A 20399-nucleotide genomic window follows, 5' to 3' on the forward strand; every position below is an offset into this window, starting at 1 on the left:
TGAGCATCTGCCCCCTATTACAGGAAGCATGTAATCACAGAGAATAAAGAACAAAATGAAAAACAAAAAAAGCAGCATACACATCTAAAGAATGGTAAGCTGAAATATATCACATTTGTGTTCTGGGTTTAGACACACTTTCAGCATTAAAGCAATGACTGTGCTTGGGGAATGGTCTGGCATAGGTGGATATGTACAGTAAATGTCTAGCTTTTTTTTCTAGTAAGCTGGTTACGCATGTGATTGAATCCTGATGCTGCTTCTTGATTGGATGCTGTTGATAACAGTTTGATTTTAGAGCTACAGTCAGCCTCATGTGTCCTAATGTCTGAAAAGTTGAGAAAAAGATTTCCTTTAAAGAGTAGGTATACCTGAATAGATCTAATTACCTGTCACACTGCCTGTGCTTTGGGTCTTCACTCTCTGCTAGCGTTATGGTGCCTGGAGGATCCTCTTTAGCTGACACACACCTGGGTGTGTTGGAATTCTGGTCCTGGTCTGGTGTTGTGGTTCCTTCCGTTGGCTCCTACATCACTATAGAATACAGTAGTGGTGTATGTGCTAGCAAAAGGAACCACAGCGCTTAGTGGGGGCCCTGGAATCCAACATTTCCAGAAGTGTGTTGGATGAAGAGCATTCCCTGGGCACCGTAGCTCTGAAAGAGAACAAACATTGGGAACCTGGGCAGTGGGACGGGTAAAGCATCTCTTCTTTGCAACTGAATTTTTTTTTCTACATTTTAATTTTGTGACAGTGTCACATTAAAGTGGTGACTTTGTCTCCTCAAATTTTAAAAAATAAATGTTTTGCCTAAAAGCGGACACAGCATTATGCCTGCCATTTATTTTGTTAGAAAACCCTGTTCTTTGCCCTTCTCTGTTTTACTTTCATGTTTATACTGCAGACTTGCTGTCCCCAACTTCATGGCAAAGCTTTGCTAACTTCCATTCCACTGTCCAATAAAAGTGCACTTTCTGGTCATCAAGGCAGTTCTAAATGGAACTAAATCAGAGAGGAGCATATGAATGGTTTTCTGGGTTATAAAGATTTTAGGCTTTCTGTGGTATCTGAAGTATTTTCTGAAGTATAATATGGCATATGAATTTTTTGTGTTCTATTGCCAACAATCAGATTCAAAGATCTATGATTCAGCTCACGTTTTTAAAAGCATGGGTTCTAATGCTTCTACCACTGATATCAGCTATTATGACATGTAATAGAATGGTGCAGATCGTATATAACAGCTTGTCAGGCTACAACTTGCTACAGAAAAATGGCAATGGATTGCACACAGGACGCTGACTCACTTTGACCAAAACTTTACCAGGTAGGTTAAAATGGCCTCAGTTCTACTCTCCATCTGCAGGAGAGGTCCCTCAGATGTGTTTTGATCCCTAGTGGACTTAATCGTTGAGGTAATTAAACTCACTAAGGGGTGAAATGCTTCTGAGGGACCTCTCCTGCAGGTAGAGAGCATTGTTGAGGCTTTTTTACATTATCTGGTTTATTTTCGGTCACAGTGAGTTGGCATCCTGTGCTCAGGGTGGCAACAATGCTGCACTACTGAATTCAAAGCAGAGTTGCCACTACAGTGGTATGAACAGATGTTGCAGAGGGCATGGCTATCATCATTGTCAGAGCAAATTAATAATCCTGCATCTTGTCAATCAGCACCTGGCCACATGTAGACCTGTCCACTTCTTTTTGGAATGACAGCACTGCCTCCGTTTCTGAAATCCTGCAACTGTGAGCTGCTGTGTCTATGTGGTCAGACTTCAATGGTCTACTACCCCTAGTTTTTTAAAAGGAGGTCCTACTTTACCATGCTGGCCAAGTTGTCTAGCAAGTCGTATAGTTACAGGAGTTTAGACAAGCCATAATACTGTACTATACACTATAATATGGATGGCATTCATCCCCATATTAAGGGGTCTGTTCTCCTGAAACTGGAAGCCCCAGCATTGTCTCTGTCAGCCTACAGTAAACAAATCACAGCACAGACTCCCACACAGCAAATGCCCTGTGCAATCACCAATCCAAATTCCAAAATGGCGCCACAGGTGCTGCGTGCTTGTTATCATTAAAGGATAAATTCACCTTTCGTAACATGTTACATCCATATTCAGGGTATAATATATTACGATCGGACCGTCCCTCGCACCCCCCTATCCCCATTGTGATAGCTAGTGGGGGATCTTCTCCTTGCTAGCTGTCACAATTTGAAAATTTTGACAGCATCACTCATTCACAGTATTCTATGAATGGGGAAATCTGCAAGTCGTGACAGCCTTTGCAGGTGTTGGCTTGTAGTTTTCAATGAAATACCATGGTGCCGCACAGCAATGTGGTAGTTCATTGAGCCTTGCTGTCAGTATCTGCTTGCCTGTTTGGGATGTACTAGCAAGCAGATATACTGGCAGGTTAGGAGGAGACCTACATGGCACAAGTGATCTGCTGATTGCTGGCGTAGTGCCTTAGAGTCTCACAAACAAAAAATAGTAAATGCACATTATTATTTTTTTTACCTGCAAAGAAATGTGCATTTATTATTTTTTGTTAAAAGGTGAACTTATCATTTTTGAGGCTACCTAGCCACACATAGGCATACAGCTTCAGAGGCAACATTTCAGAATCTGGATTGACATTTGCGCTGGGTAATTGTTGAGCAGGCACCCACGCTGTTCCTTGTTTTCTGTGGGCTGTTGGAGACTGTTGGGCTAGATGTCAGGGACTGTGCAGTGCAATGCTTAGTATGCACAGCCCAGGCACCCACTCAGCAATCGCTCTGCCCAATCGCCAATCCTGGTTTCAAAATGGCTGAAACCACTGAAGCTGTTTGTTTGTATATAGCTAGTGATCTTGACCACGTAAAATCAGACAGCACCAGTGTTGCCCTTTTGGAATCTGGTGGCTAATGGGCTACAATAAAATAAAACTTTTGCATTATCAGCAGGCACAACTAGATAAGCACTTACCCACGCTACTACCCATATCTCCAGATTTTCTGGAAGGAATGCTGCACTAGCAGCAATAGTTATGTTACATTTTGCTTATACCCAACATTTGTTTTTTTTTGTCTTCTCTTCACAGAACCAGGTATGTCAAAAGGAGACTGACTGCTTCTTCTAAAAAAATGCCAATTGCCTGATTGTCATGCTGATCTAATGTGCATTGGTCATGAGTCTTAACTAGAGACACAGTCATGTAACTAAAGCAAGGGTCTCCAGACTATGGCCCTCCAGCTGTTGAAGTACTACAAGTTCCATCATGCCTCTGCCTCTGGGGGTCTTTCCTGTGGCTGTCAGAATCTTGCAAGGCCTCATGGGACTTGCAGTTCCTCAACACTTGGAGGGCCATAGTTTGGAGACCCCTGCACTAAAGCATTAGCAATAGCAGTGGCCCTTAAAACTGGTATTAAACCTAAAAGCAAAAATTAATTATATTACAGCTTACTATTTCTTAGATGTGGTGGCTGCATTCATTTTCCTTTTTAGGCTTTCTTCTATTTTTACCTGGTGAGCCAGCCAGTATGTCTGTTTTTCAAAGGAACTAGCTCTCCAGCAGAATGTATCAGTCAGAGTGATAAAACAATTTATTTAACACAAGCAGGGGTGCTTACAATGCTAAGCTGTTACTTATTAATTTAAAACCTTTATATTAAAAGGAACAAAACATAACTTCTTATAAAGTGTGAGCTAGAGTCTGGCTTCAATTTGTTAGTGTATTTAAATCTGATAGTACATCTAACAAACTTTGCCCAGACTGACAATTCTTCTGTCCAAAGGTGCCCCCTGTGCTCCTTCATCCAGAGTCAGGGCACTCTAATATGCGAGGAGTGTTACTGGCCAAATCACCAGGTGAAAACAGATGGGGAAAAAAGCCTAGGAAAACGAATGTAGCTACCACATCTCATGATTGGTAAGCTGCAATATATTACATTTTTGGATGTGGGTTTAACACTTTAAAGGGTAAGTTCACCTTTGGAACATATTACATGTTCCACTAGTTTTTAGGGTGGAACATGTAACATGTTCCCATAGCTGCAGCCGTGGCCCCCCTCCCTCTGACAGATAGTATGTGGAGAAGTCTTCCCATGCTATCTGTCAAATTTGAAAACATCACGGCAGTGTGGGGCTCCACCTACATGGCCATGTTATTCATTCAAGGACTTCCGTGAATGAATGAACTCCAAATCCCGACAGCCTTAGCGGCTGTGGACTTGTAGTTTTCAATGAACTATCACGGCACTGTGAAAAATCGTGGTAGTTCATTGAAGCTTCCTGTCAGTATATCTACTTGACCGTATATATCTCACACAGCTAGAAGATATTCTGACAGGTCTGCAGGAGACCTGCATGGCATCACAATCTACAGATCACTGATGCAATGCTTTTCAGGCATCTGCAGAAAAAAATAATAAATGCACATTATTTTTACCTGCAAAAAAATGTGTATTTATTATTTTTGTCCAAAAGGTGAACTTATCCTTTAAGTATCAAGTAATACTCAGATCCTCAGCTTGGTTCATTCCAGTGCAGCCTGTAAACTGTTAAAAGTGTTTGTGCCAGGTTTCACCCTTAGAATTGCCGGATGCTGATATTGTGAAGCAAAGCAGAAATGATCCTCATTTCATTTGCATTCATTTGCTAAATTAGACCAGTAAAATTTGGCTTGAAGCACTTAGTTTTGTTTAAATAACTGGAAAATATTTGAGCTTCTCCCCATGGCCATAACATTTGTATAAAATGTTAATAATGAGTAAAATATATTCTGTAAAGTATATTTATGCAAAAGAACAAAAATTGTATATATTGCAGCTTACCAGCCCTTAGATGTGCTGCCTGCATTCGTTTCTTTTTTTTTTTTTTCTTCAGGACAAGGTTATTTTTTGTGCAGACGAATTCCTGTTAGAATTCAGGCTTCCCTGTAAGCAGTGAACTGAAATCTCAACCGAAATCTCAAACAACAGCTTTCCTAGTTCTCTTCTGTGAACTATAAAACGCTTTCCCCTCTGTAATGGGGAAAGAGTGGAAGGTGTTTGTAGTCCTGTCTTAGGGTGAAAACATTGCTCCTTCATAGATACAATGAGTGGGGAGTGAGCGCTGTCATCCTACACAGGATGTGTGTTCCTGGCAGGATCTGCAGGTGAAAATAAAGGGAAAAAAACAAAACTAATGAAGCACCACATGTAAGTTACAATACCATACAACTTTGTCATTTTGGTTAGATATGTTTTAAGCATAGAAACTTAGCAAAGGACTCTATGCAGATAACACATGATATAAAAGTTGAAAGATATTGACATCCGCCTACTGGTGATTTCAGCTAGATTTATGATTTATGCATCCTACCCCCACCAAAACCCCTGTCAGATTGAATTCAAACTTAATGTAGGTAGACCATCACATCACTGCCTGAACAGACTAAACAGACAGAGTGCAACATGTATGGTCGTCTTACAAAAGAACACCAGGAAATAAATCACTGATTAGTATACCCCCATACACAAAACACTAAACAGTTAATACAAATTTGAAAATCCTTACCATTCAGGTGAAAAGTCTAATTACATTTCCATGGCCTCATCTGTGTAATTCAAAAGATAACAGCATCTGATCTGCCTAGGAGGAGGTGTAACAGCAGGGATGTTATCATATCCTCTCCTTTCTCTCCGCAGTAAAAGGAAACTACACTTCCCATCAACCACAGGGAATTGTAGTGAATGTGGATGAGTACACTAGGCTGTACAGCAGCCCCTGAACTCAGCCTAATGTTTTCCTATGTGTCCATGTACACATCGTCTTTTACAGTCATTCACAGGCATTTAAGTTTACAGTTGTTTTTTTGAACGCAGAAAACTTGCGTTCAGCAGTCGATTTTATCAGCGTTTCAAATGCAAAATGCTTGTAAATGTGGCTAAACGCGGAAAATCGCATTTATAAACATTTGCATCTGAAAATTATTTATAACTCTTCCAGTTCCCAATGCTGTCCAGAGCCTTTTTCATCATGAGAAATGCATGCAAACCATTTTCAAGGTGGACAAAACACTGAACACAGGATGTTCCCACCAAGTTTGTCTCACATTGTAATGACCAATTCACACCTCAGGCCTCTCCCACCCTTGGAAACAAAAGATATGTTAATGACCATTCACACCTCAAATTCCTCATGAAGACCCCTTGCCAGGTGACCTTAATGACTCACTCCACCAGACACCTTTCCCACCCTTGGAAACAAATGAAATGTTAATGAGCAATTCACACCTAATTATCTCAACACATACTACTGTCTCTGCTTCTACTCTCTGTATTTCTCTGATACAGTGTGAAATAGTTAATAATTTACCATTTTTCAGTGCATTCTGGGCATTTCGGAGGTTCTCCTGTGCTCATCTTTAAAAAACGCTTCAAAACACAAGCGCACATAAACACGTTATGCAAACACGGCTAAACAGACGTCTTTTAACCTACATTTTCCAGCAGTCAGTTCCATCGTTCAGAAGTGTCCCGTGTACATGGGGCCTTACAAACAGGAAACCAAAGAGAATTAACAACTTGATTTGAAAATGAATAGCCTATTTCATAGCAACTACTGAGTGAACTAGAAGATGGATGACATATTCAGTGAAGGTAGTAAATAAGCAAGAAGGACATGTAAAGACGTTTTTGTCTGGAGTTCTGCTTTAAGGGCAATTGAACTTCTATTGCTACTTTTGGAGGTTATGGTGGGAAGCCCTCTATCAATGAGCTAAGCATTGCTAAAACATAATTGCTAGTGACAGAGCAGTAACAAAGCAACAGACCACTAGTTTTGTCAGGAAGGGATAACTCCAGCAGATTTCCTGTTTGTAAGACCAATGGCTGCTATGCCTCCTATTCCCCCAGCCACTGGTCTTAGCACATCCCTTCCTCCAGTAAGCAGTGATATAATACAGCCCCACTTGCAGTGGTGGTCGGACCGAGAATCTCAGAATTTCAGGTAAAGTATCAGTGTTGTGTGATAGTGATTCTGTAACTGGTGAAATGTGAGCTTGTGTAGATGGGCTTTGTTTATTTCAAAGCTGCCCAAACACATGCATTTAAAAGCAAAGAGGCTGCATATGCTTTACTTGCAGCACCAACAGATCTCTGTAGGATCTTTTGAATCCAAAGAAATGGAAAGCAGGTGAAATGCAGTAAAAGTGCCACATCTTCTGTGCACAGTTTTAAGCTCATCACAAGGCACAAAAAAACTTCTATTTAAATATACTTCTCAATAGTCGCAGCCAATATGAATCCTTTCACAATATATTCATTGAGAAATAATTTTCAGGCAGAGACAACCGGAAACAGAATCATAAATTGGTATAGCAGCAGGCCAGGTCAGTCATATAGCAGTCAAATACTGTAGGTCTGTTTCTGTAGAAGGGATTGCACAGCATAATGCCAAAATCAGGTACATATTCAAGGGGGATGTGTTGCAGAACACAGGAGATTGAAAATGTAGCCCAGAATGATGTCTGAAACAGCACCTGGAGTCAACCTATCCAAAAGACCAAGACCAAGCCAAAGCTCGACAGAGCCAATAAGCAGTGGTTCTCAACCTTCCTAATGCCGTGACCCTTTAATACAGTTCCTCATGTTGTGGTGACCCCCAACCATAAAATTATTTTGGTTGCTACTTCATAACTGTAATTTTGCAGTGGGTGGAATAGTGCCACATCATTGGTATCAGTGGGAGGAGTAGTGCCACATCACTGATGTCAGTGGGAGAAATAGTGTCCCATCGTTGGTATCAGTGGGAGGAATAGTGCCACATCATTGGTATCATATTCCAAATATTTCCGATGGTCTTAGGCGACCCCTGTGAAAGGGTCGTTTGACCCCCAAAGGGGTCGCGACCCACATGTTGAGAACCGCTGCACTAAAGGAACCATCGCATGTGGTGAGCTAAGGTAGACTCGTTCAGATGCAGTGCACTTAGTTCATAGAGAGATGAAAACACAGGGGGACAGAAATTTTATGTGGTGGTCTGGATTGGTACTGCAGAATGAAATGAAAACGAGAAGCGCACCAACCTTGCGCATTACCTCAGTAACCAAAATTTATTAATTGTAAAAAATATACTCACAAACAGCGAATGAAATCAGGCATGTAAGTCCTCACAGGGACTTGAAGATAGCGTGAGTCCCATCAAGGGAATGGGTGTTCAGTATAGCTGACGCGTTTCGAAGGGGGTCCCTTCTTCATCAGAGCTAACTGAACTGTGAGTGCTCTCTCCTATATATACTCCTGGACTATAAATATATATATATAGGATTTCATTCGCTGTTTGTGAGTATATTTTTTACAATTAATACATTTTGGTTACTGAGGTAATGCGCAAGGTTGGTGCGCTTCTCGTTTTCATTTCATTCTGCAGTATTGATCGGGTTTCCCCAGCCTTGTTTTGGAGCCCTTTATGCATTGGTGGACGATTTCTCCAGGCCTGGTTCCATCTATTCGCCACCTGTCTGAGTCCTAGAGCGCAGGAGAATTCGTCTTTGATTTACGTTGGTCTGGATTGGTAGCAATAGGTAGTACCAGAGAGGACAATGGAGAGAGAGAAAGGGAAGAAGCAACTAAGAAAAAAAAAAAAGGTGCGTGGGAGAAGAGGGTCAGTGGCGAAAAGACAGATTCCTTCCCCAGGGGGCCCAAGATTAGCTTGGGTAAGACCAGGCAGCACCTTACCATTCCAGAAAACTCGTTGGCGGAGCCATCGATGGATACTTGTGTAATCAGGGCTGTCAAATACATAAAAATTTGTTGCACATGTCCGTGAGGATCGCTGTTAGTTTCTCATTTACAAGCATCCCCCATTTCACCTCACCGAACGAAAGAAGGGGCATTTTCCATGCTATGCTTCTCACTTCCTATGTTCCATTATAGGAAATGAAGGGACATTTTTTCAGTGGGGCTTTAAGAGAAAAAAATAAAGTGATATGGGTTTTAGCCCTTCCCAACTCTATTCAAAACTGAAAAAAAAAAAAAGTTTTGGCTATACATACAAATTACGCCACGTGTTCTTAACCTTTTATCCATGGAGGAACTCTTGAAATAAGTTGTAGAATACAGAGATATAAAGATTGATATATAAAAATAAAGAAATCGAGATATAAAGAGATAATGGGGTAAAGAATGTCTTGTACCTGTTGGAGTATTTGACAACCAAGACAGATTATTTTTTTAACACCACCTGCTGTATATGAAAAAATTATTGTCAGTAACAATATTGAAATGAAATAAATAATGACAAAATTATGTCTTGATGAAAGAAATGCTGACAGTGAATATTGTGGCATCCCCTAATTAGAGTTTCTTATATAATATACACTCGCTGGTCACTTTGTAAGGTACACATTGCTAGTGCCAAGAAAATGCCCCCCACACAATTACATCACCAACACCAGCCTAAACTGTTGATCCAAGGCAGGATGGATCCATGCTTTCATGTTGTTTACACCAAATTCTGACCCTACCATCTGAATGTCACAGCAACCAGTCTGCCCATTCTCCTCTGACCTCTGACATCAACAATGCATTTTTGTCCACACAACTGCCACTCACTGGATATTTTATCTTTTTCGGACCATTCTCTGTGAACCCTAGAGATAGTTGTGCGTGAAAATCCCAGTAGAACAGCAGTTTTTTAAATACTCAGAACAGCCCGCCTGGCAACAACGGCCATGGCACATTCAATCCCCTTTCTTCCCCATTCTGATCCTTAGCTTGAACTTCAGCAAATCATCTTCACCATGTCTACATGCCTAAATGCATCGAGTTGCTGCCATGTGAATGGCTGATTAGCAGTTTGTTTTACCAAGCAATTGAACAGGTGTATCTAAAAAAGTGGCCAGTGAGTGTATACCTTAGGCTGGCCATACACTATACAATTTTCTGTTCAATTTCTGCCCAATTTCCTTGGATTTACCTTGAACTATGTAGTGCATAGGCCTGCCTAATTGGATACAGTTGAAAGTGTTATTTAGGTTTGACCTCATATTAAATGGTTTTTGGTAAATCTAAAGCAAAATTCTCAAGAAATGTGTATAATGTATGGCCAGCCTTTCTTCGGTAGTCAGTGGAAAATGTCCCCTTTGCATTGGTGGTCAGCATCGGTGGGAGAGCAGGTCACCACTGCGCATTGTTCAAGGAAACTTTATCAACTGATCCATGAAACCTTGGTTGAGAGTGGTTGCTCTAAGCTCTCGATAATTATTTTTGTGATCATTTGTGATCACTTAGCAACCTGAGTTTAACATTTTCAAAACATTCAACTGAAAATGAGGGAATTTTCAACAAATGGTTGAAGTGACACTCTTGTCACAAAAAAAAGCCCTAAACAAAAGAAGACATTAATACTTTTCTCTCTGGAGAGTGGACAATCATAACTTCTACAGCAGCTAAAGAATACTCAGAATCTGACACACTTCCAGGAGTGTCGTTCCCTGCTGTGGTTACATCCACCAGCCCTACATCACTACTGTGTACTTCCATAAGTGTGTAGGATGTTGAAGATTTTTAAACCACTGTAGCTCTTGAATTGAAGTTAGGACTTACCACCAGGGAGGTAAGTATTATAGCTACCGTATTATTTTCCTGATGGCATCATTTGGAATTTTTTAGTGACAACAGTGTCTCTTTAATTGCATGGACTTAAGTCAATAAGGCTTCCTAGTTGTGGATTAAAAGACACACTGCTGACCTGGATTCATTTACTCCTCACTGATCTGCCATTCAGGATGTAAATTTCTCTTAGCACTTCAGTAATCATGTCCACTTCATTGGTTTACTTCTTGTAATCGGATTCCAGTACATAGTCACTATACACCAGAGTGTATTGATAATTCATTAGCCAAGGTTTACAGTTACACTGGATGACTTTCCTCCAGATTTTGGACTCAGTGTATTGACCTACTTTACAACTGTGTGTCTGATTACAGAGAGGGAAGTTGGCTAATAATGGATATATTATTATAGGTTCAGTCTATTAAACAGTATACATGGAGTCAGGTAGGCTTTATCACTCATTGGACTCAGGTGGTAATATCTCCCTGCTCTGTTGCCTGTCTTCTTAGAGTATTAGATCAAAATCAGTAAGCCACTGCCAACACTGTCATGTGTTCCCACATCCCTAAAAATGTCTATTTCATTTAGTGTAGCGCTGCTTAATTCTTAATTTCACCTAAAAATAACTCAAAACACTAACCAATATAATATAGTAACCAATTGCATAAAATATATATTTTGAAAAAAATATCATGCATGCTGGAAAGTAGATACAGTAATTCTTCAAATATGTATTGTAATATAATTAAATTACATCCATGTGCATATACACTATATTGCCAAAAGTATTGGGACAGCCTTCCAAATCATTGGATTTGGGTGTTCCAATTACCTTAATGGCCACAGGTGTATAAAATCAAGCACCTAGACATGCAGACTGCTTCTACAAACATTTGTGAAAGAATGGGTCGCTCTCAGGAGCTCAGTGAATTCAAGTGTGGTACTGTGATAGGTTGCCACCTGTGCAATAAGTCCATCTGTGAAATTTCCTTGTTATTAAATATTCCACAGTCAACTGTTAGTGGTATTATAACAAAGTGGAAGCAACTGGGAACAACAGCAACTCATCTACAAAGTGGTAGGCCATGTAAAATGACAGAGCAGGGTCAGCACATGCTGAAGTGCACAGTGTGCAGAAGTTGCTAACTGTCTGCAGAGTCAATAGTGAAAGACCTCCAAACCTCACATTTCCTTCAGATTAGCACAACAGCAGTGTGTAGAGAGCTTCATGGAATGGGTTTCCCTGTCCGAGCAGCTGCATCCAGACCTTACATCACCAAGTTCAAGGAAAAGCGTCTGATGCAGTGGTGTAAAGCATGCTGCAACTGGGCACTAGAGCAGTGGAGACATGTTCTCTGGAGTGATGAATCATGCTTCTCTGTCTGACAATCCGATGGATGAGTCTGGGTTTGGCGGTTGCCAGGAGAACGGTACTTGCCTGACTGCATTGTGCCAAGTGTAAAGTTTGGTGGAGGGGGGATTATGGTGTGGGTTTTTTTTTTTTAGTGATTGAGCTTGGCCTCTTAGTTCCAGTGAAGGGAACAATTAAGATGTCAGCATACCAAGACCTTTTGGACAATTTCATGCTCCCAACTTTTTGGGAACAGCTTGGGGATGGGCCCTTCCTGTTGCACAAAGCAATGTCCATAAAGACATGGATTAGGAAGTTTGGGGTGGAGGAACTTGACTGGCCTGCACAGAGTCCTGACCTCAACTCGATAGAACACCTTAAGGATTAATGAGGGCGGAGATTGTGAGCCAGGCCTTCTTGTTCTATATCAGTTCCTGACCTCACAAATGCGCTTCTGGAAGAATGGTCAAATATTCCCATAGACACACTCCTAAACCTTGTGGACAGCCTTCCCAGAAGAGTTGAGGCTGTTATAGCTGCAAAGGGTGGGACAACTCAATATTGAACCCTATGGACTAAGACTGGGATGCCATTAAAGTTCATGTGTGTGTAAAGGCAGGCGTCCCAGCACTTTTGGCAATATAGTGTATGTTCTTTCTTTCCCAACACCATGATAGCCAAATACATTCTACTAATAGAGTCCAAAATATCATTTCAGTGAATCGCTTCACAGTCCAATCCAATCATGTCATATGTACATTCCCCACCAAATGCACTATGCGCTCACCTCCAAATATTGGCCTTACATCTAATAGGTCAGTGAAAGCCTTCCTCTCAACAGGGTGATAAACCCCAGTAACCTCCTCTCCAGTCTTGGATGGACAGTTGTCTCCAAAAGACCTCGGATATACTTTAAGGATCTGCCATTCTCCCTTCAGAATTAACAGTTCTGAAATCCATCTTTTTCCAAAACCCCATCTAATGCTGTAAAAATAAATGCAGGAACATAATAGTGCTTTCCGTAAATGAATCATACACTTTATTTAAAACAAAATAAAACTCACAAGTAAAGGTGCACTATACTGGTACACAGAGATAAAAAGCTCTGTTTCCCCTTTAAAGCACCTGAACATTGGCAGTACCGTTCTCCTGGTGCATCACACATCCTGAAACAGTGGGATGACGTCACCGGTTCTGCCCTACGCGTTACATCACAGTTATATGCCCTTAATAGGGTGAGACACGTTAGAGGGGTGGTCTCTCATGGGTGGAGTTCAGGCTTAAGCCTTTTGATATATTTGTGATTGTGGTGTTAAAGCAGAATTACACTACATCTGAGGACTACAAACCAAAAATACTATTTAATTCATTTTTACCATTCAAAGCAAACATATCCATCCATCCATGTCTCCATGTTTTATTTTGCTGAGAAATCACTTTGAGAAAAAAACCCTAGCATTACTGTCCATGGACATCTTGAGTAAGGGCAGATGATTATTGTAGCATTTACGTCCTTGAATCCTTATGCCCTTAGCTCAGGCATGCAGGCAGGAGGGTGTGCTTAGCTGACAAAAACCCTCCTGAAGACTCTTGGGATGTATGACATCATTTGCCTAGGCATAGGAACCATGAAGCAATATTCTGTATTAAACTTTTCTATCTATGTACTAATGCTAGCAGCATAAGAATTTAAAATAATCATTGTTGATTGAGAGAGTGAAGTTCCACTTTAACAGAGGGAAGGGCTGAAAACAGCAGAGGACCAGGAAATCCACATTTCGATTAATGTTGAAGTCTGAAGATGCATGTTTAAAAACTATGTATGGCACCCGACCTGACACCTTCCTTTACTTTGACCTCCCTCCCCCTCTTTTCTTTCTTTCCTTGATAATTGTTGTTTTGTGTTAGACAACACTACATGGACCTCAAAGTACTGTAATACCACTTGTGTATTTCTATAACTTATTGCTGCACCATTGGAAGATGTCACTGGAATCAGAATATCAAGCACTGTAACCCTCTTTTTTGAAATCTGTGACTTTTGAAATTTTTCCTTTAAAAAAATTTTGAATGAGAAAAAATTTGCATTGGAGTGTCACTTGCCTATATTGGGAGATACAAACATCCTTTCTGAATCAAATAAAGTCAATGGAAAGAACCTTAATGAACATTACATATATGCATACAATTTTAAAATATTTGATTGTAGTTAAAATTATTTTTAATTAACTAAAGTTCTCTATTGCCTCTTCCCTGCCAACAGTCAATAATTAGGCCTGGTCAAAATCAGTCAGTCTTCATGTGGTATACTGGTGGCATAACATGTTATACTGAATCCAATTTCTTCATCCCAAGATCCTTCTACAAAACTGATATTGTGGTATATCCAGCCTTGATATCTGCACATTTCACCAATGTAAGTAAGCCGCAACACTTTCCTTCTCAGATAATTGTGAGCCAAGGGTAGGCAGTGCTCCTCTTTAACAGTGAATAGCTCCAATTCAGAATTCTTCCTTATCACACCAACAGCTCTCATACAGGCGTATAAAGGTATATAATCACTTTCTTCTTTGCAGGGGCCATATGCTTTCTAGGGCATTGACTTGAAACCTCTCTGGCATATTGCAAAAAAATTATTATCTGACAAAGTTTCCCAAGACCAGTAATGCGAGAATGATATGAGATATTTAATTTCTCTATAGTGTGCCCCTGGCCTGGTTGCGGCCCTTTGCTTGCCTTTAGTCAACCCTTGGGCCACTATTCCTCCCACTGATATCAACAATGAGGGACCATTCCTCCCACTGATATAAACAGTGGAAAACTATTTCTCCTACTGACACCAACAATCAGGCATAATTTCTTCCACCGACACCTACATTGAGACATTATTCCTCCCACTGACATCAAAGATGGAAATTATTCCCCCCACTGACACCAACACAAGGACACTATTCCTCCCACTTACTCCAACAGTGGAGAATAATTCCTTTCACTGACACCAAAAATAGGGAACTGACACGTTGAGGCAATATTATTCCTATTGACACCAGTGATAGGATGCTATTCCATCCAATGGGACCAACAGTTGGACATAGTTCCTTCCACTTGACACTAATAATGGGGCACTATTCCTCCTACTGACCACAGCCACTATGTATTATTTTTACGCCCACTGACCACCAAGCTTGGAGGATTGGTTATTCTCACTGACGCTGGAGCATTTTCTACTCCCATTGGCCACAGTCTGCCCCCTAATGTCTGAAGGACAGTGAACTGACCCTTTGTTTAGAAAGTTTGGTTATCCCTGCTCTATATAACAATAACCAAGAATCAGATTGCCCAATAAATTAAAGAAGCTTATTTTTTTCTTTCACTGGGGCCTTGATGACACTACAGAGTGACCCTTCTACCTTTAAGCCTATAACCAAAAACCAGTGCAGCGTTACCATTATATAAATCAACAATCAATTCCTAACTAACCAAATCAAAATACAGTGTCACAGTATGATACAATAACCATAAAAAATATATAGTGTATCACATATCAGTGCATACAATAAATGTGCATCAAATATTCAAATATACACAATTGTGAAAAAAATCACACAAAACACTATGATGACTACGATGAAATAACCAATAATAGCGAATATGTCCCAATCCAATAATGTGATGTGCACTTCTTTAAGTTTCACACTCATCCAGCGCAACAGCGCTCCTTGCCAATCACCTCAACATTACCAGACCCATATCAAAGAGAAAAAAGCAAAATATAAAAAAGAGTTTCATGGCCAGGTGTGGGCTACTCCGTCATTATTTCTTCATCAATTAAGCAGGTAAAAGGTCTGGAGTTGAATCTAAGTGTGGTATCTGCATTTGGAATCTATTGCTGTGAACCTACATCATGCGTTCAAAGGAGCTGTCCATGCAAGTGAAATAGGCCATTGTAAGGCTTCAAAAATGAAACAAATCCATCAGGGAGATAGCAGCAACATTAGGAACAGTTTGGTACATCCTGAGGAAAGAAGAACGCACTGGTGACCTCAGCAACATAAAAAAGGCATGGACGTCCATGGAAGACAAAATGTGGATGATCTCTATGGTAAAGAAAAACCCATTTACAACATCCAGACAAGTGAAGGACACTCTCCAGGAGGTGGGCGTATCATTGTCAAAGTCTACAATCAAGAGAAGACTTCACTAGAGCAAATACAGAGGGTTCACCACAAGGTGCAAACCATTCATAAGCCTGAAAAATAGAAAAGCCAGATTAGACTTTGCCAAAAAACATCTAAAAAAGCTAAATCAGTTCCAGAAAAGAATTCTTTGGACGGATGAAACTAAGAATAATCTGTACCAGAATGACGGGAAGAAAAAAGTGTGGACAAGGCTTGAAACAGCTCATGATCCAAAATGCACGTCATCTGTAAAACATGGTGGAGTCAGTGTGATGGCATGGGCATGCATGGCTTCCAGTGGCACTGGGTCATTGGTGTTTATTGATGATGTGACAGAAGACCGAAGCAGCCGGATGAATTCTGCAGTGTTTAGAGATATACTGTCAGCCCAGATTCAATCAAATGCAGCAAAGTTGATTGGACGGCGCTTCACAATACAGATGGACAATGATCCAAAACACATTGCAAAAGCAACCAAGGAGCATTTGAAGGAAAAGAAGTGGAATATTCTGAAATGGCCAAATCAATCACCTGATCTCAACCCAATTGAGCATTCATTTCACTTGCTGAAGGCAAAACTAAAGGCAGGCAGACCCACAAACAAACAAAGTGAAGACAGCTGCAGTTAGAGAATGGAAAAACATCAGAAAGGAGGAAACCCAGTCTTTGGTAATGTGCATGGGTTCCAGACTTCAGGCAGTCATTGCCAGTAAAGGATTCTCAACAAAATATTAAAAGTGAACATTTTATTTAAGATTATATTAATTTGTCCAATTACTTCTGGTCCCTTGAAAAAGGAGGGATGGCTACTCTTAAGAGCTGTAATTCCTAAACCCTTTCTCCAATTTGGATGTACATACCCTCAAATTAGAGTGTGCACGTTCAGTCCATAGCCATTATATAACTATAGCTTGAATATGTTGTTGGTAAATAACTGAAAAAAAGCAAATTTTGCCTGTGTCCAAATATATATGGACCTAACTGTATATGAGTAAAATACCACATTTTTGCACAAAAGTGGTATTGCGTCTCTAAATTCCAGCATTTTGAGTTGAGATGCAGGGGAGGCTGTTCAACTTCACTACAAAGAGGCATCTAAGAAATGTATATTTGAGCCAGAGAACTTCTTTACAGATTAGCATTTAGCTTCAGACAGGCCCAGATGACTTAATAAGCTAAGCACAGCTGTTGAAGGGACTTTAGGGGCAGCAGTAGACATGGTTGTTAACATACGCAGCAATAAATCTGTCTGAAACTCACCATAAATTCTATTTTACAAGCGAACGGCTTTGTTCTGTGTAATACAAGGTGATTATAAGGCAAGTGAGTAGCAGATCCACTTGCTGCAGAGTTAAAGTACACCCGTCATAAGAGAATTATGTAGTCTACCATTGCTGGTCGGTTTGTTCCTTGGATTTCATGTGGAAGCTTCAGCCTAACTGTTTTCTGTGTCACTGACCTGGGAAGGAAAAGAGATGACAACATGCTGGTTTCAAGTTTCTGATTTAAAAGTATTAAAGCCAAACCTTGCCAGGCAACTAGCGTTAGTGGCCGACAGGTATACTTGAAGGCTGAACTCCAGGCAGATGCAGTGTAAATACCAGAGTTTGACTTGGTGTCAGCCCATGGCAGTCCCTGTATAGTAGAGTTTGGATGGAGAGAAGGAAAAGCACCACAAAGAACTGATTACCAGTTGTGCTACAGTGCTCATATACCAAGGAAAACAACAATAGAAGAAAAAAGATCAGAGTTAATAGATTGGATAGAGTAATGGAGGGTTATAACCCCTGTAAAGTTTATTTTTGCCATCTTTGTCCCATGGGGGAGATTTCCCTTCACTTCCTGTTCCATAGCCAAACAGGAAGTGAGAGGAGATCCCTTCAAATTATGGGAATTTCTTGGGGACTCCTAGGTCACCGGAACTAGTGTCCCTGTTGGAAGATTTTCCCAATATAATTTTTTTGGGGACCACCCAAAATGTGGGTTTTTCTTTCACTTTCACTCTCAGTGATAAGACAAATAGAGGGGGTGAATCTCCCTAACGGGGCCACAGGCAGCAATAGAAACTGACAAGTGACCTAATCTCTCTCCACTCTATCCAAAACTAAAAAAAAAAGTTTTGCCTATAGTTATACTTTAAGCCAGCCTTACATAGGTTGAAATGTGGAAGGTTCAGTAGGGACTGGCCAAATGCATGTATGGGCACTGTGGTTGTACAGAAGTTGATCTACTGATTGACTTCTGTACAACCACTGAGTCAGACTTTCCCCACTCGATCAGCAATGCAGGGTATAGCCTGCATGCTGATCAGTGTATTCTGATGGCAGTCTTCCCGAACTCATAATATAATAGGGGAGGATTTCCCCATTCACATTGAATGTGTGGATGGGAGAATCAAGTCGACATTTTTTGTTCAATCTGCTGGTTGAACGACAAAAAACTGACTCCTCTATGGGCTGCTTAACAGAAAGATTATCTGATCAATCAGCTGCTTCTCCTTTCACTGTCCAGTCACAAGGTGGGGGTGGGAAGAAGACATATACTGTAAGTGTTACTGAACTGCAGCATAGAAAAATCTGGTCTCCTCCCCTGCAAGACAGGGCTGTGCTTTGTGGCAGAGCTATTTAAATCTCAAGACTGGATGGTCAAAAATACAAAGCAGGTAAAACAGCTCCCATATATGTATTTGATCTGTTTATTTAGCTATCTGCCTGGAATTCTGTGTTAAAACAAGTTAAAGTCCAAAGTATTAAGCAAGCCAATCAAGATTTTCACATCATTCTTCTATATGACTTGTATGAAATTTTACCGTTTGTTTTAATCTTGTTCCCTGGCATACACTGGCATTTCTGTAGGCTTTGGTTATTTAACCCCTGTGACAACATAAACGTTTAGAATAGTTGATGGCCTTGACATCTACAGAGCTTGGAGCCAAGGATTTCCAGAGCTAGAGTAGCATGCTTTGCATAGTTGTTAACATTTTCTAACTGAAAAAAGAACAAAAGGCTCCCACAATCTGCTATCGTCCATTTACTAAGTGAATACTGTATATTGCACTACCATTAGACAACTCACAGAAATGATGTTCACCAGATTTTCACTTGTTCCTCGGTGCATAGACTAAAGTACAAACATTATTTAAAAATCTCATTAGTGGAAGATTTATGTCCTCGAACTGACTGTAAAGTCACGTTATTATTTTTATTCAACTACAGAAAGTTGGCAGGCAAACCACTATATCCAAATGCCATTTCTTGTACTGCACATGCACATTTTCAAGGTGGCGAAACATTTGTTTGTTGGGTTGCAGCCCCTTAAAATACCAGTGGTGGAATTAAAGCTGAACTGTGGGAAATTAAAAAAAACGTTACCCTTGCATTCAGGCCCCTCTGCACTGCAAGGGTTAATTGATCATTTTGCCTAGAGCACGGGTGTCAAACTGGAGGCCCTCCAGCTGTTGCCAAACTACAAGTCCCATGAGGCATTGCAAGATTGACAGTTGCAAGCATGACTCCCAGAGGCACGATGGGACTTGTAGTTTCACAACAGCTGGAAAGCCACCAGATTGACACCCCTGGTTTAGAGGATAATGAATAAGGTGATATACTTATCTTATACCTCATTCCCACAGGCTTTCTCTTTTCTTAAAGATCGTTCCCCTAATCCACTTCTATTTGTTGCCCAATTGGTAGTCTGTTGTCATACCACGCAATGCAGGAGTGGCAGGCCTGCATTGCAGGTGAGGTCGCCAAGTTCCTGCCTACAATCTAGAGCACTGGCTGGTAGGGAGTGAGAAGTAATGTGTTTATGTTATCCTTTTGATCAGCCCCTGGGCAAAACAGTTGACCCTTGCAGGTGGGGGCAGGGCGATAGGGGGTGTGGAACACGCAAATGTAAAGTTTTTTCATTACCTGGCATTCAATTTTAACCCCCACTCCCACTAAAATGGAAATCCAAATGTTCACTGGGCTGTAAATAGACAGTAAAAAAGGAAACAATTGTAATTATGTAAAAATGTCTTAAAATCCCTAAAGTGGACCTGAACACAAAGAGATTTGCTATGTTATAAGGAACATTTAGAAATCCTAAGAGTGCTGTTTCACATCTATAGGTGCTGGATGTGGCACCTGTGTTTTTCCAGGGGGGGGAAATATGCCGGAATTTATATTGCACAGGTTCAGCAGCCTAAATACAGATATACACTCATCACTTTATTACATACACTTTTTCAATTGCTTGGTTACACAAATTGCTAATCAGCCAATCACATGGCACTCATGCA

General features: G+C 40.6%; 1 protein-coding gene across 2 annotated transcripts in view; it reads left to right on the plus strand.

Moving 5' to 3' along the window:
* The window catches only part of DCLK1 (doublecortin like kinase 1), a 474120-nt gene that overhangs the window by 65019 nt on the left and 388702 nt on the right, over positions 1 to 20399 (plus strand). The window lies entirely within an intron of this gene.

The sequence above is a fragment of the Staurois parvus genome, unplaced genomic scaffold (genome assembly GCF_062004578.1).
Source record: "Staurois parvus isolate SC_StPar_1 unplaced genomic scaffold, SC_StPar_1.0 ptg000544l, whole genome shotgun sequence".
In the NCBI taxonomy this organism is placed as follows: Eukaryota; Metazoa; Chordata; class Amphibia; order Anura; family Ranidae; genus Staurois; species Staurois parvus.